The sequence below is a fragment of the Phyllobates terribilis genome, unplaced genomic scaffold (genome assembly GCF_046119375.1).
Source record: "Phyllobates terribilis strain yellow unplaced genomic scaffold, ASM4611937v1 Scaffold_11__3_contigs__length_659146591, whole genome shotgun sequence".
Classification (NCBI taxonomy): domain Eukaryota; kingdom Metazoa; phylum Chordata; class Amphibia; order Anura; family Dendrobatidae; genus Phyllobates; species Phyllobates terribilis.
The window spans coordinates 479,771,335-479,784,487 of record NW_027362771.1 but is presented as its reverse complement, the minus strand read 5'-3'; the positions used below and the strand labels follow the sequence as shown (position 1 = coordinate 479,784,487).

The 13,153-nt window shown below is 39.5% G+C and overlaps 1 protein-coding gene across 6 annotated transcripts in view; it reads left to right on the top strand.

The window, feature by feature from the left end:
* MEGF11 (multiple EGF like domains 11) overlaps positions 1–13,153 on the top strand; it is a 752,211-nt gene that overhangs the window by 600,199 nt on the left and 138,859 nt on the right. The gene's annotated exons all lie outside the window — the stretch shown is intronic.

The following is a 13,153-nucleotide window of genomic DNA, read 5'->3' as shown; positions in this document are numbered from 1 at the left end:
TTAATGCAGATTGTTGATAGACAAGTAGGAGTTCACTGAAGAGATAATTAGCCAGATGAGTGAAGTGGATGGTGAAGAAAACTCCTAAAGTACACATGGTAACTGAATGAAAAGCTACTGATTACACAGACAGCAGAAAAAGGCCTAAGTTGATTATGTCAAAGGAGAGCGATTGTTAACCACAATAACCTGATGCAAACGTCCACAAAGGGAATTGGCCCTTTTGCTCATCTCTAGTGTTGACCCAATATATTGAGTCCTATAACAGATATACAGTTCAGGATTATAAAGATTACAGCTAATTTTGACACACTAACCTAGAGCTTTACCTAATACGTTGGCTAATATTAAAACACCTTTAAAATATATGGGTCACTGTCCATTTGACAGGACAGGAGTACAGGGGCAGGAACACTTTTTACAGGCCATGTAAGTTGACACAGCAATCGGGTATTAATATATGGCATTACAATGTTATTAGTGATTCTTTTCCTTTTAACACCTGTTTTTTCAATACATATTACATAGTAAAGTCTACTGCAATTGCAAAAAAATGATTCAGTAGAATATCAATATTAGCTTACAAATAGCCATGCAAATAAAATAGACATGATGCACTGAATATCACTATTTCTAGTATATGTGTAGTGGTCTTATAAGTGAGAACATACTGCCAACCTACCTCTAAGTAATGGGTGTAATAGGATTGGCCAGTATTTTGTGTGATAAATGGCTCCTGTCATGTGTATGACCCGTTTACTCCAGGTTTGGCCCCAGTGGAGAGGGTGCAGGGTTGAACATACCGTGGCCACTGTTCCGTTACATTGTGCCTGATCACTCTTACAACAGCCGGCTCTGTAAATGTGTATGTGTATATCTTCATTAGAGTGCCTCGCTGCAGCCATCTGGGTCACTAGTCCGAGGGCCAACAGAGAGTTACGGTGCTGATTATTCAGCATTGCAGTCACTTTAACTATTTAAGGCTTGTTTAATGCATCTGTCTTTATGGGAGAGGAGGAAATATATGGTCTTTCTAAGTTTAACCTTCATGTAGGTTCTTTAACAGCAGCAAAGTATTAATAGTACCTTCTGAATAAAAGCCTAATTGCAGCACATACATTTATTAATAGATCATCCATTGTTAAGAAAATGATGTATAAAACTGTGCCCTTTTATTCTATGTCATAAAACTTTAGGCGTCTTTTAAATTAGCTGATGATATTGGCAAGGGTTCTTGTAACGCCGAAGTCACGTGATTATTGGAGCTAATATATTAAAAGAAGCAATTAGTAATATATGAAAGAGACTGGGCATACTTCTGCTGCTACATTTTGCATCAATGTTTTATGTGTTTTCAGTAGTGAGAAAGAAGAAATCTTATCACCCGTGAAAACAAAAAAATCACTGAAATTCTTATTTCTCTCACTCAACAATGTATGTCAGCGGAGAGTTAGGAGGCCCCCGTACATATCAGGTATTCGGCTGATTTCCATCTAATGTGTATAGGGGCCTTTACTGTTTTAGATCCTCCTTCATGAACCATAGTGAAGTTCCACTTCTGGCAGATCCAACCAGATCTGCCACAATCAGCTGATCACCAGTCAACTCTGTTCCAAAAAAAAAGGGTTTAGGTTAGTGAAATAATCCAGGGGAAACACAAAGATGAAGTTTTGGAAGGATACTATTCTAAAGCAGAGCAGAGCAACCCATCTATGGCTACACAATGTAGCACTGGCGCACACAGACATAAAAAGGGTCCATGTGCAAGAAAATGCATGCACCCTGTGCAAGAAAATGCATGGACCCTTTGCAAGAAAATGCATGCACCCTGTGCCAGAAAATACATGGTCCCTTTGCAGTCCAATGCACAATTTCTCATTTCTTTTATTTTAGAGGTGAAAATGGGCTCCCTTAACTGTTGGATCCCATGCGGCTGCACAGGTTGCACCAATGATATGTCTGGCACTGCAATATAGATATATGACCTGGGATGTTAACTATAGTGCATGCAGGGGCTGCATTCATACTCAGCCCAAGGAGCTTAGGAAGGCTCAAAAGATCTGTTTGGCCCATATGGAAGACCATTATTAAAGACTCGTAATAGTGTGAGCCCAATTGGAGATTTTGCCTTGGGGCCTACAAGTTTCAAATTAGCCCACTATCTTTGACATTGATATGATTTTCTTAACAGGCTAAATAAAACTGCTAAAAGCTTAGAAAGAGAATAATATTGACATAGCTATTAGCTTTAGTTTTTTAGGCTTAAAAGGTATATGGCTAAAATCTTAAATACTGCAAGATCTTTCAATGAAGGCAGATTCTAAAATTTGACTAAAATATGATTGATCACGTGATAATTTTACATGGCTGAAATGAAAAAAATTTCATCAGATAGCCATTGTGTCCGGCAGACCCAATCGTTCCTCTTTTAGATTTTAGGTAAATTTTAATTGAGCTGAGGCAATGTAGCTTTATGAAAATTCACTGACTTCTGTGCTATCCACTGCATTGACGAGAACCAGATCAAAACATACTGCCATAGATAATCCGCAGTCTAAATAAAATATTCATTACATTATTATTAGATATATATTTGTCTCGGTTGCTAAAAAGCAAATTGCTTCAGGTGACCATACTAAAAATAAGTAGCATGAAAAACACCCATCTGGGTGGTCCTTGAATGAAACAGTCTTAACACGAAGTTTCACATTATACCGTACATGTCTGTTGTCCTTTAAATTTTAATTTTCTTTTACATTTTTAATACATATACATATCTATGTGTTCCTTTTGCTCTATAACATTATGCCAGCTGGGGCGTGATTACAGCCGCTGCTCAGTACTCTGTGAGCTATGACTGAAAGCTGGCGGCTCCCGTGAGAAATAAAGTTAATTTTCTCCCAAGCGCTGCACTTTCAGTATAGCAGCCAGACTCCATCATAACCCTATTAACCTGCAGATTAACCCCAAATCTGCAGGTTAGTAGCGTTAACCGAACTGACAGGTTCACTTTAAGCCCCCATTTTATATTAGCTGTCGGCCGACAGCTTTCTCTCCTGACTTCCCCCATACACAGAAATATTCTTCTTGGCTGAGTGCTCCTGTGTTATTTTGGAAAAAGGAGTCAGGCAGCGGCTTATCTTTCGGAGAACAATAGGATTGACGTTTGGAAATCCAATGTGCCGGATGCTTCTCTCCTCAACATCACCTACTGGGGTAGAGTTGGGAGACTCCCACACATTAGCCTGATACTCGATCCCACCAAAATTGATGCTTTTGGTTAGTTTTAGTGTTATAAAATGAAAGGCTAGCTGTCTCCATGAGCCATCTAAGATCCTCATGTGACCTTGAAAGTTGTCCTCGGTTTGTGGCAGCAGTCCTGAATATGTGGGAAGGGTATATAGATCTGTGGTATTGGGGCTGAAGTGACAACACACTGCTCATTTTGAACATCGTTAGCGTTATTTATGTTGTATAATTTCTAATTTAAATATCTAAAATGTTTGAAATCGATTAAGAATATATTGTACTATTTTATATGATTGAGATGCAGCACATGTTAAGAGGACCACTTTGGCTTTGGGTGCATGCCATCAGAATTTTTAGATATGGTCTTAACTCGTAGATCATTGTTGCACATTTCCATCCACACGTACAATAAAAATTTGTGGTTACACCATGGCGATGATGCCAGCTTGTGGGATAAAAGTTTAATAAATAAATTAGTAATTCAATTTAAGCGAAGATGGGCATAATACTCCAGATGACAATAAGATTTATTAGTGCCCTAACAATAAGGAGTTTCATTAAGAATAATAAGAAAATAACCCATAAAATATGCAAATTATTACAGATAGTGTATACATGGTTTACCCCCAGGTGAAGAGGATAGAGAGCCTAGGAGAAATACCTGCTGACACAGTACACCAGTATGGGTAAAGCTGCTCATAGACATTATAGAGCTGTCTATCTCGGAGAGATGCCTGCTGACACAGTACACCAGTATGAGTAAAGCTGCTCATAGACTTTATAGAGCTGTCTATCTCGGAGAGATGCCTGCTGACACAGTACGCCAGTATGGGTAAAGATACCCATAGACATTACATAGCTGTCTATCTCAGAGAGATGCCTGCTTATACAGTACACCAGTATGGGTAAAGCTGCCCACAGACATTACATAGTTGTCTGTCTCGGAGAGATGCCTCCTGACACAGTACACCAATATGGGTAAAGCGACCCATAGACATTACATAGATGTCTATATTGGAGGGATCCCTGCTGACACAGTTCATCAGCACGGGTAAAGCTACCCACAGACATTACATAGCTGTCTATCTCAGAGAGATGGCTGCTGACACAGTACACCAGTATAAGTAAAGCTGCCCACAGACATTACATAGCTGTCTATCTCAGAGAGATGCCTGCTGACACAGTACACCAGTATGGGTAAAGCTACCCACAGACATTACATAGCTGTCTATCTCAGAGAGATGGCTGCTGACACAGTACACCAGTATAAGTAAAGCTGCCCACAGACATTACATAGCTGTCTATCTCAGAGAGATGCCTGCTGACACAGTACACCAGTATGGGTAAAGCTACCCACAGACATTACATAGCTGTCTATCTCAGAGAGATGGCTGCTGACACAGTACACCAGTATAAGTAAAGCTGCCCACAGACATTACATAGCTGTCTATCTCAGAGAGATGCCTGCTGACACAGTACACCAGTATGGGTAAAGCTACCCATAGACATTACATAGCTGTCTATCTCAGAGAGATGCCTGCTGACACAGTACACCAGCATGGGTAAAGCTGCCCATATACATTACATAGCTGTCTATCTCTAATGACTCCCGACACCAGAACAATCAGCGAAGTGTTCCTGTGTCCTCAATGAGAGCGCCGTTTTGAAATCATCTGGCATTGGCCTATCTCCACACAGAACAAAAGAATGTGGCGATTGAATTCCAGTTGCCTGATCCTTGTGTCCCCTGATATAATCTGTCGGGGGACACCTATATATATCAGGTGGTCAGCCAATCCCGTTGAATTTGGCTGGCTCAGCTGATTTTTGTGTAATAAGTATGGCGGCCTTAAATCTCCTGCACTAGGCTGAAATATTTGTACGACTATAACATCCCCTGTCCATATGCTGTATTGGGGCAGATAGACATCATAGAAAGGGGTCTTTCTGTTAGAGCAGAGATCTGTAGCAGTATCTCTTCTGGTGACCCAGACCTTACATGTAATAAATGTAGATACTGCTAAAAATACAGCCTGAAAGCACCACTCCATCATTTTTTGTAGCCTAAGTTCCCTGCCCTTAGTATTAGACTTACCAGCTGCCATCTTCACCTTCTATCACCGCCACTCCCGTCACTCTCCAGCAGGTTGTGACCTGCCGGATCGCTCCACTGTTTGCTCTGGCGAGCTGGAGGTCACTTTTGAATTCAAGTCTATAAGAGCCTCGTTTTGGCCTCATTTTAGCTCTTATAGACTTGCATAGAAAGCTTGTGACCATTACATCTGACTTCCGGCCAGTCAGAAGTTGCAGTCACAAGATGGCGTTGTGTGGGACTGATCGTCGCTGATAAAGGGTGAAGACGGCGGCTGGTAAGTATAGGCTACAGTCAGGGACTGTAAATTTTAGCGCACAACAAAAAAATGTGGAGAGTTGCTTTAAGAGAATGTATCCCATTATCGTTTACATAATATAAAGAAAAACATTAAAAAAGCAATGTTTTAATCAAGTTTTTTGATTGCACAGTTTCTTTAAGTGCAAAAGTAAATGTCATCTACATGGTATAATATCCCCTTATCTAAGGAGACATCTACATCTGCTAACTAATCAAATCTTGTGTTTCTCTCAAATTGGCTTCAAATTGATCATTTCTGACTAGTGGAAATCCAGGACGTGTAGCAAGGTCATTAAGTATTATAAAGTGTACACATGTTATCTAATTTAGTGAAGAAAGAACCTCCTAATATATTTTGTACTGATTCAGTCACAGCATGTCCTGGATATGGTCCATTCGCTTAGACCTTTATGCTGTTGTCATAGACTGTATATAAGAAAGTGATAATATTACAAACGATGCCATACAAACATCGTAAACTGGCCAAACACTAGAACAAAGGGCTGAGAATCTCTTGTATAGTCCAAATATTCAGCATGCAGATTTTGCTACAATGTTGCTCTGAAAATGAATGTGCTCAGCATTTGTTTCTACTGCCATCTATTGTAAATCAATCTTTGTTTTCACTTCTCATCATCCTTTAGGGCAGTACACAGTTGAAACCAGAAGTTTACATACACTATATAAAGACACATATCCATGTTTTTCTCAATATCTGACATGAAATCAGAATAAACCTTTCCCGTTTTAGGTCAATTAGGTTTACCATAATTTTTAATATTTGCCAAATGCCAGAATAATGAGAGAGAGAGAGAGAATGTTTTAGGCTAAGTGCCCACGTTGCGGAACTGAAGCATATTTTTTACGCTTCTCCCTGGCGGGAAAATCGCATGCGGATTTTACATGCGGTTTTCCCGCCAGGTAGAAGCGTTTGTGAGGCGTCTTTGCATGCATTTCCGCATGCGGGTTATCAAGCACTTCTCCAAGTGATTTAAGCATCACTTGGAAAAGTGCTTGACAACTTGTTCACACTATATAAATCCATGCAACCGGCATGGATTTATATAGTGTGACCAAGTAATAGTTAAAAAAAAAGAATCCGAATGGTAAAAAATAAAAAAATAAAGTTTATACTCACCTTCCGATGCATTCTCTGCCCCGTCCGGAGTCTTGAGCGGCTCACGCTGTTGTGTGCAGGACCTGCGGTGACGTCATTGAGTCATGTGATGGGTCACATGACTCAATGACGTGGCAGGTCCTTCACACAACAGCGCGACGGCGGTAACACACCGGGAAAACATCAGAAGATAAGTATAAACTTTATTTTTTATTTTTTTTACAGGTTCTTTGGTACCCAGGTCTGGATGAGAGTCTCCTCTCATCCAGACTTGGGTACCATCTGCACATTGATTCCGCTGCGCTTCCGCAAAATTAATGAACATGCTGCGGATTTTTGACCGCAGCATATACGCTGCGGAAAAATCCGCAGCATGGGCATTGACATTGCGGAATGCCATTGGGGACCATGGGGTGAGGATATACATGCGTTTTACAAGCGTTTACGCTGCGGAAATTCCGCAGCATATACGCTTGTAATACGCAACGTGGGCACGTGGGCACGCAGCCTTAAGACATTTTTATTACTTACTGCACTTCTGGACTGCCCATATGATGATGTCATGTGTTTGGAAGCTTCTGTTTTTTTGGTAACATGTGAGTTAGAGACACAACTGTTGATGTATTTTAATCCACACCTGAAACACACTGCTTCTTTGTGTAGCATCATGGGAAAGTCTAAAGAAATCAGCCAAGATATCAGGAAGAGAATTGTGAACTTGCACAAGTCTGGCTCATCCTTGGGTACAATTTCAAAATATCTGAAGGTGCCTCATTCATCTGTACAAACAATTATATGCAAGTACAAACAAGATGGGAATGTCCAGCCATCATACCGCTCAGGAAGGAGACAGGTTCTGTGTCCCAGAGTTGAACATGCTTTTTTCCGACATATGCATATCAAACCAAGGACAAAAGCAAAAGACCTTGTGAAGATGATGACGAAAGCTGGTAAGATTGTGTCAATAACCATAGTGAAGCGAGAGTACTGTATCAACATGGGCTGAAAGGCCACTCTGCCAGGAAGAAGCCATTACTCCAAAAGAAACTTAAAAAAGCCATATTAATGTTCGCTTATGCACACAGGAACAAAGTCCTCAATTTTTGGAGACATCTCCTGTGGTCTGATAAAACTAAAATTTAACTTTTTGGGCATAATGACCATCGTTATCTTTGTAGGAGAAAGGGAGAAGCTTGGAAGCTTATGAAACACCATCCCAACTGTGAAATGCGGGGGTGGCAGCATCATGTTGTGGGGTTGTTTTGCTGCAGGATGGACTGGTGCACTTCACAAAATAGATGGCATCATGATAAAAGAAGATTATGTGGCAATACTGAAGCAACATCTCAAGACATCAGCCAGGAAGTTAAAGCTTGTGTGAAAATGGGTCTTCCAAATGGACAATGACCCGAAGCATACTGCCAAAATGGTAACAAAGTGGCTTAAGGATAACCAAGTCAATGTTTTGGAGAGGCCACCACAAAGCCTTGATCTCAATCCTATTGAAAATTTATGGGCAAAGCTGAACAGGCAGGTGCGAGCAAGGCGACCTACAAACCTGGATCAGTTACACCAGTTTTGTCAGGAGGAATGGGCCCAAATTCCAACCAACTATTGTGAGAAGCTTGTGGAAGGATATCCCAAACGTTTGACCCAAGTCATTCAGTTTAAGGCTAATGGTACCAAATACTAATGAAATGTATGTAAAGTTTTGACTTTGCAGTAAATAATAAAAATGCCTTAAAACATTCTCTGTCTTATTATTCTGGCATTTGGCAAATATTAAAAATTATGGTAATCCTAATTGACCTAAAACGGGAAAAGTTTATTCTGATTTCATTTCAGATACTGAGAAAAACATGCATATGTGTCTTTTTATATAGTGTATGTAAACTTCTGGTTTCAACTGTCTGTTATATGTCTTGTTTTGGACTTCCACCTTGTCATATTGCACCGAGAGCTGTTTCATGGTTGAAATTGTAACTTTTTTTATGCCAACTTTGTATCTTTCTTTTTTCATCATCTGACAAAATCAAACTCAAAAGACAAACAAACAAATAAAACTTGTACTATTGCTACAACCTTGGCAAGTAATGAAAATGACCCAGGACTTAACACTCTCATCTAAATGTCTCTATCGGGTCAGCAATCTGTTTTTACAGGGGAAAAAAAATCAATATGATGTAGATTTAGTATTAGAACAGAATTGTGCGTTTCTGAAACACTCTCTGATCTGAGCTGAATCATTTATAACGTACGTTTCTGATATGTCCTCCAGGGGTTTAGCTTGTGCTGAAACACCAGAAAGCAAAAAATACTGGAAAGATTATTAATCTTTTTACAGCTGAGGAAATGTATGGGAGTACTGCAGTTATGTGATATCTGGGATCTCAGACAATGTCTAAGATAGCTTTACTGCCACGACTGGTGCTCTGATACATGAAGCCACTACTATATTTAGAATGAGTTCTCCGATTTGTGCTGTGAAGAGACTTTTGATTCAATGTGTGAATGTAACGAGAAAAAAAAATCCAGAAGAAATAATTGGTAGCTAGTACTTGAAGCAACTAAATGGCTACTGTATAACCGTTTGCCAAGACTTTCGACAGTCTGATTGCCTATCTTCGCCCTTGCACCTCTGGAAGGTAGTTTTGTGTGAACTTGCTACTCTTCTTGCCCTTCCAGCACTTACATGGCACAGCCTGTGCAGAATCCTTATGGATACTAAACTGCCCTCTTCTTTGGTTTGATAATAATCTCCTTGGGAGTAATTAGCTGCAACCCTGAGAGCTCACACACCTCATTAGAGAGGGGATTAGAGTAGTGTAAGGAGAGGATCACAAGTCTGCATTACACTAGAGGGAGACTATCAACATAGCTCTGGATGAAAGACGCAATAGCGTACCCATATGATTAATATAATGGACTAATAAAGAAATGCATATTAATAATACACACATAAGCATATGTAGTTCAAGAATTTCTATACCGGCTGTGGTATTGACAGCTACAGAATGAAAAATAGTCTCAGAGGACCTGCCACCAGCTCAAAAGTATCTACTTTTTGTTCTCATTTTATTCCCCCTGCTCCCGTGAGTATTTTATTTTTTGTTTCTCTTTTATTTAATCCGCCATATCGTTCTACAAATATGGGCCTTTTTATTTACTGCTAATTTTTATGGTCTTTATCACAGACTCGTTACTCCAAGGGTAATAATGCAGAGCAGCTTGAAGACATGCCCCCAAGGAATACTATGAACCACTCCCGCTTAAACCATAAACATTAGCACTAACTAAAAAGGAACAGTATGTCGGAGCTATTAAAAAAAAAAAAAGAAGCCTGAATGCTCAGCAATAATAAAATAAGAGCATAATCCGGCCACTTTTGACCTGTTACGGTCCACTTTAAGGTGCATTTACATCTGTTGACCGCTGCCATTAAATAACCAACCTGATTGGTGATTGTTTAATAGACTGTTTAGACCGGCCGACCATAATTCTATGTTCACAGAATGATCATTAATTTGATGGTTCTGTGCAGGATATCATCGTTATTGGCACCATCTCTCCATGTGCTGCTGATAACGATGATTTTAAGGCCGGCGTAAATGGTCCAATCACCTGATAAGTGAGTGTTTTGCTCATTCGTTGGGTGTTTGCTGGCTTGTTGTCATAAGTCGATAATCGGCAAACGAGCATTTTAACCAACTCTTCCTCACAATTGTCAGCTTGTTTCAGTAGGCCTTTACAGCTTCTGAGCCACATTGAAATAGTGCTGTAAGTGTCATTCATTCTAGAGTCTCCTCCTGCCTAGCACCACAGGTTAGGAAGATTGTACATCCAATTTATGCGCATTTCCACTGATTCGTAGAGATTTACTAATCTAAAATCCTCCTGAATTCTGCTCAAATTTAGCCAAAATTCTGCTGTAAGTACTATGTGTCACATTATTAAGGGTAATAAGGCCACGTGCACACACTGAGTATTTGGAGTTTTTTACATCAGTATCTGTAAGCTAAAACCAAGAGTGGGTAATAAATACAGTGGTAACGTGTTTCTATTATACTTTCCCCCTGATTGTTCCACTCTTGGATTTGGCTTACAAATACTGAGATAAAATACTGACCAAAAAAATCAACGTGTGAACGTGGCCCAAGAGTTTTGGACAGTTTGTGGAACTCTAGAAAATTGTATGTGGCTAAGTGTGTTTGTAAAAGATACCAAATTTATCAAAGGCTCCAGTTTTATAGCTTAAAAAGTGGTCTTAAAGTAAGTCAACCAAGTTAGACTTGTGCACCAAATTTATCAGTCTACATAAGCCATTGTGATAAATTTGGTGCATTTTAAGACTCTAACCTCATGTCTCCACTAGTAAACCTCATTCAGATATCCGTGAAACATCATCATATTACGGACCGTGATGCATGGATTGACAGCCTCAAAGGCGTATATGAAGATGTTGAGTTTTGATGGTGAGACCCGTAGCCAGTCCATACATCACAGTCTGCACATGGACCATGTTTCACGGATGTCTGAATGAGGCTTTACACATAATGTCCCACTGTTTCTAAATGTATACTTGCTTCTTGGTATAAGGAGTAAGCACTTGGTGTAAATGGGCTTTAGTCTGTATCATTAGTAGCTGCTCAATTATGGAAAGCTGTTGGTAGGATCCATCTGAAGTATATAGTGCAATCATTGGTCACTTTTTCTTACTATCCCGGCTAATTCTGAAGGTGGCATTATTGGATTAAAATGATTTTTTCAGCATACAGAAAATACATAAAAGAACCGATATGGGTCGGAATGCTCACTTAGGCATGCCGCTATAGCTCAATATTAATATTGACATTATCTGTTATAGTTCTGTGCAGTACAGTTGTTTTCATTCTTCCACAGCTTGATGTTAGTGGGATCACAAATGTAATGGATCACAGTTTCCATGATTTATCTCAGACAATGCCTATTGTTACAGCTATCTGCATGACCCTCTATGAAAAGATGTACGGTAGTGCTGTAATTACTCTACCAGCCTTATATTCCATCTTGTTCCCAGCAGCCAATGAAAAATATACAGGCTATTCAAAGGGAGTCTCAAAATATTGCTAGTGAAAACCACTGCATTTCCATAGACCCATGAAAAACAGGCTTTAAATGGAAGATCTTAATGTATTTAACCTATGCACTCTTCCTTATACCAAAAAATCCAGTGTGACCAGATCATCACTAACAAAGAAAATACAATATACCATGACCCTCAGCAGATCAATGACTGTTGGGTCTTTTATTCATTAGAAAATTTCAATATGATGTATGAGTTTATGACTAGCTGAACCCGGTAGCGTTATATAGGTGATACTTTTGATCTGTGCTGTTATATTTATGTATGGGTGGAAATATTAATACATACATGTATTTGCAGTCGTATTTGGACACTAAACAAAGGTACGGTATATCATAATTGACAAACACTTGACTGTAAGACATTGCATGGTCGCTGAAGCTCGTAAATTCTACAGTTCATATAACAAGAAAAATTCAGTGGCGATATATATATTTTGGACAATTTGAAGGTCATCTAAAATAGAGCGGGAATTGTGCTCAAGGGGACATCCCCCTCTAAGGCCAGAAGCTCTGATCCAGCATATTCTTTGGTTCTTTGTGAATTCGCTGACAGGAGGATATTTGTGTCTCTTCAGCATCTTCCTCCGTCAGGTCACACTCCTAATCAGGTTCAAAATGTTAATTATTGCGTCTCCCAGAATAATTGGGGAGAGTTTCTCGGCTCTTGATTGTCATCTAGTAAAGAAGTACAGTGTTCTCCATGTTTGAACACAGTTTTCCTCCAAGTAGGAAACAAGTTAACGAGCATTGAAAAATAACAATCTATGAATTTATTTCCCAAAGAGTAAAGTAGTAAAATAAGTAAGGTAACCATGCCACAAAACTTCATTGATAATTACTGAGAGAAATGGCAGTGTGCCAGTAGGAGGAAAAGAAGGATTTGCTGCAAATACAAGGGTATTATAATATTTAAGTATGGAAGTTAATTCAGTCAGATGCCTAAGTCTGCGGTAATGCCAACCAGATTCCTTCTCCATTACTGATGACTGCACTGTGTGATTAATGGCCTTGAACTTTAAACCAAGGCCTGAAATGTATCTTCTTTTATTCTACTCACATTTAATGATCTCCAGGAGACAACTGTTTTGTGGCATTTTAGCTAAAACACATTATTGTACAGGGAAGAGCATGGACCCTACTATACATTACATGACAAATTACTGCCTCCGCATAAGGATCCTTTCAATCATCCTGCATGAATTGCAGTGCTGTGTGCCTCTAATATAGATTCTTGACCACTCACCCTAATTACACTTATTGTGTTGTCATTT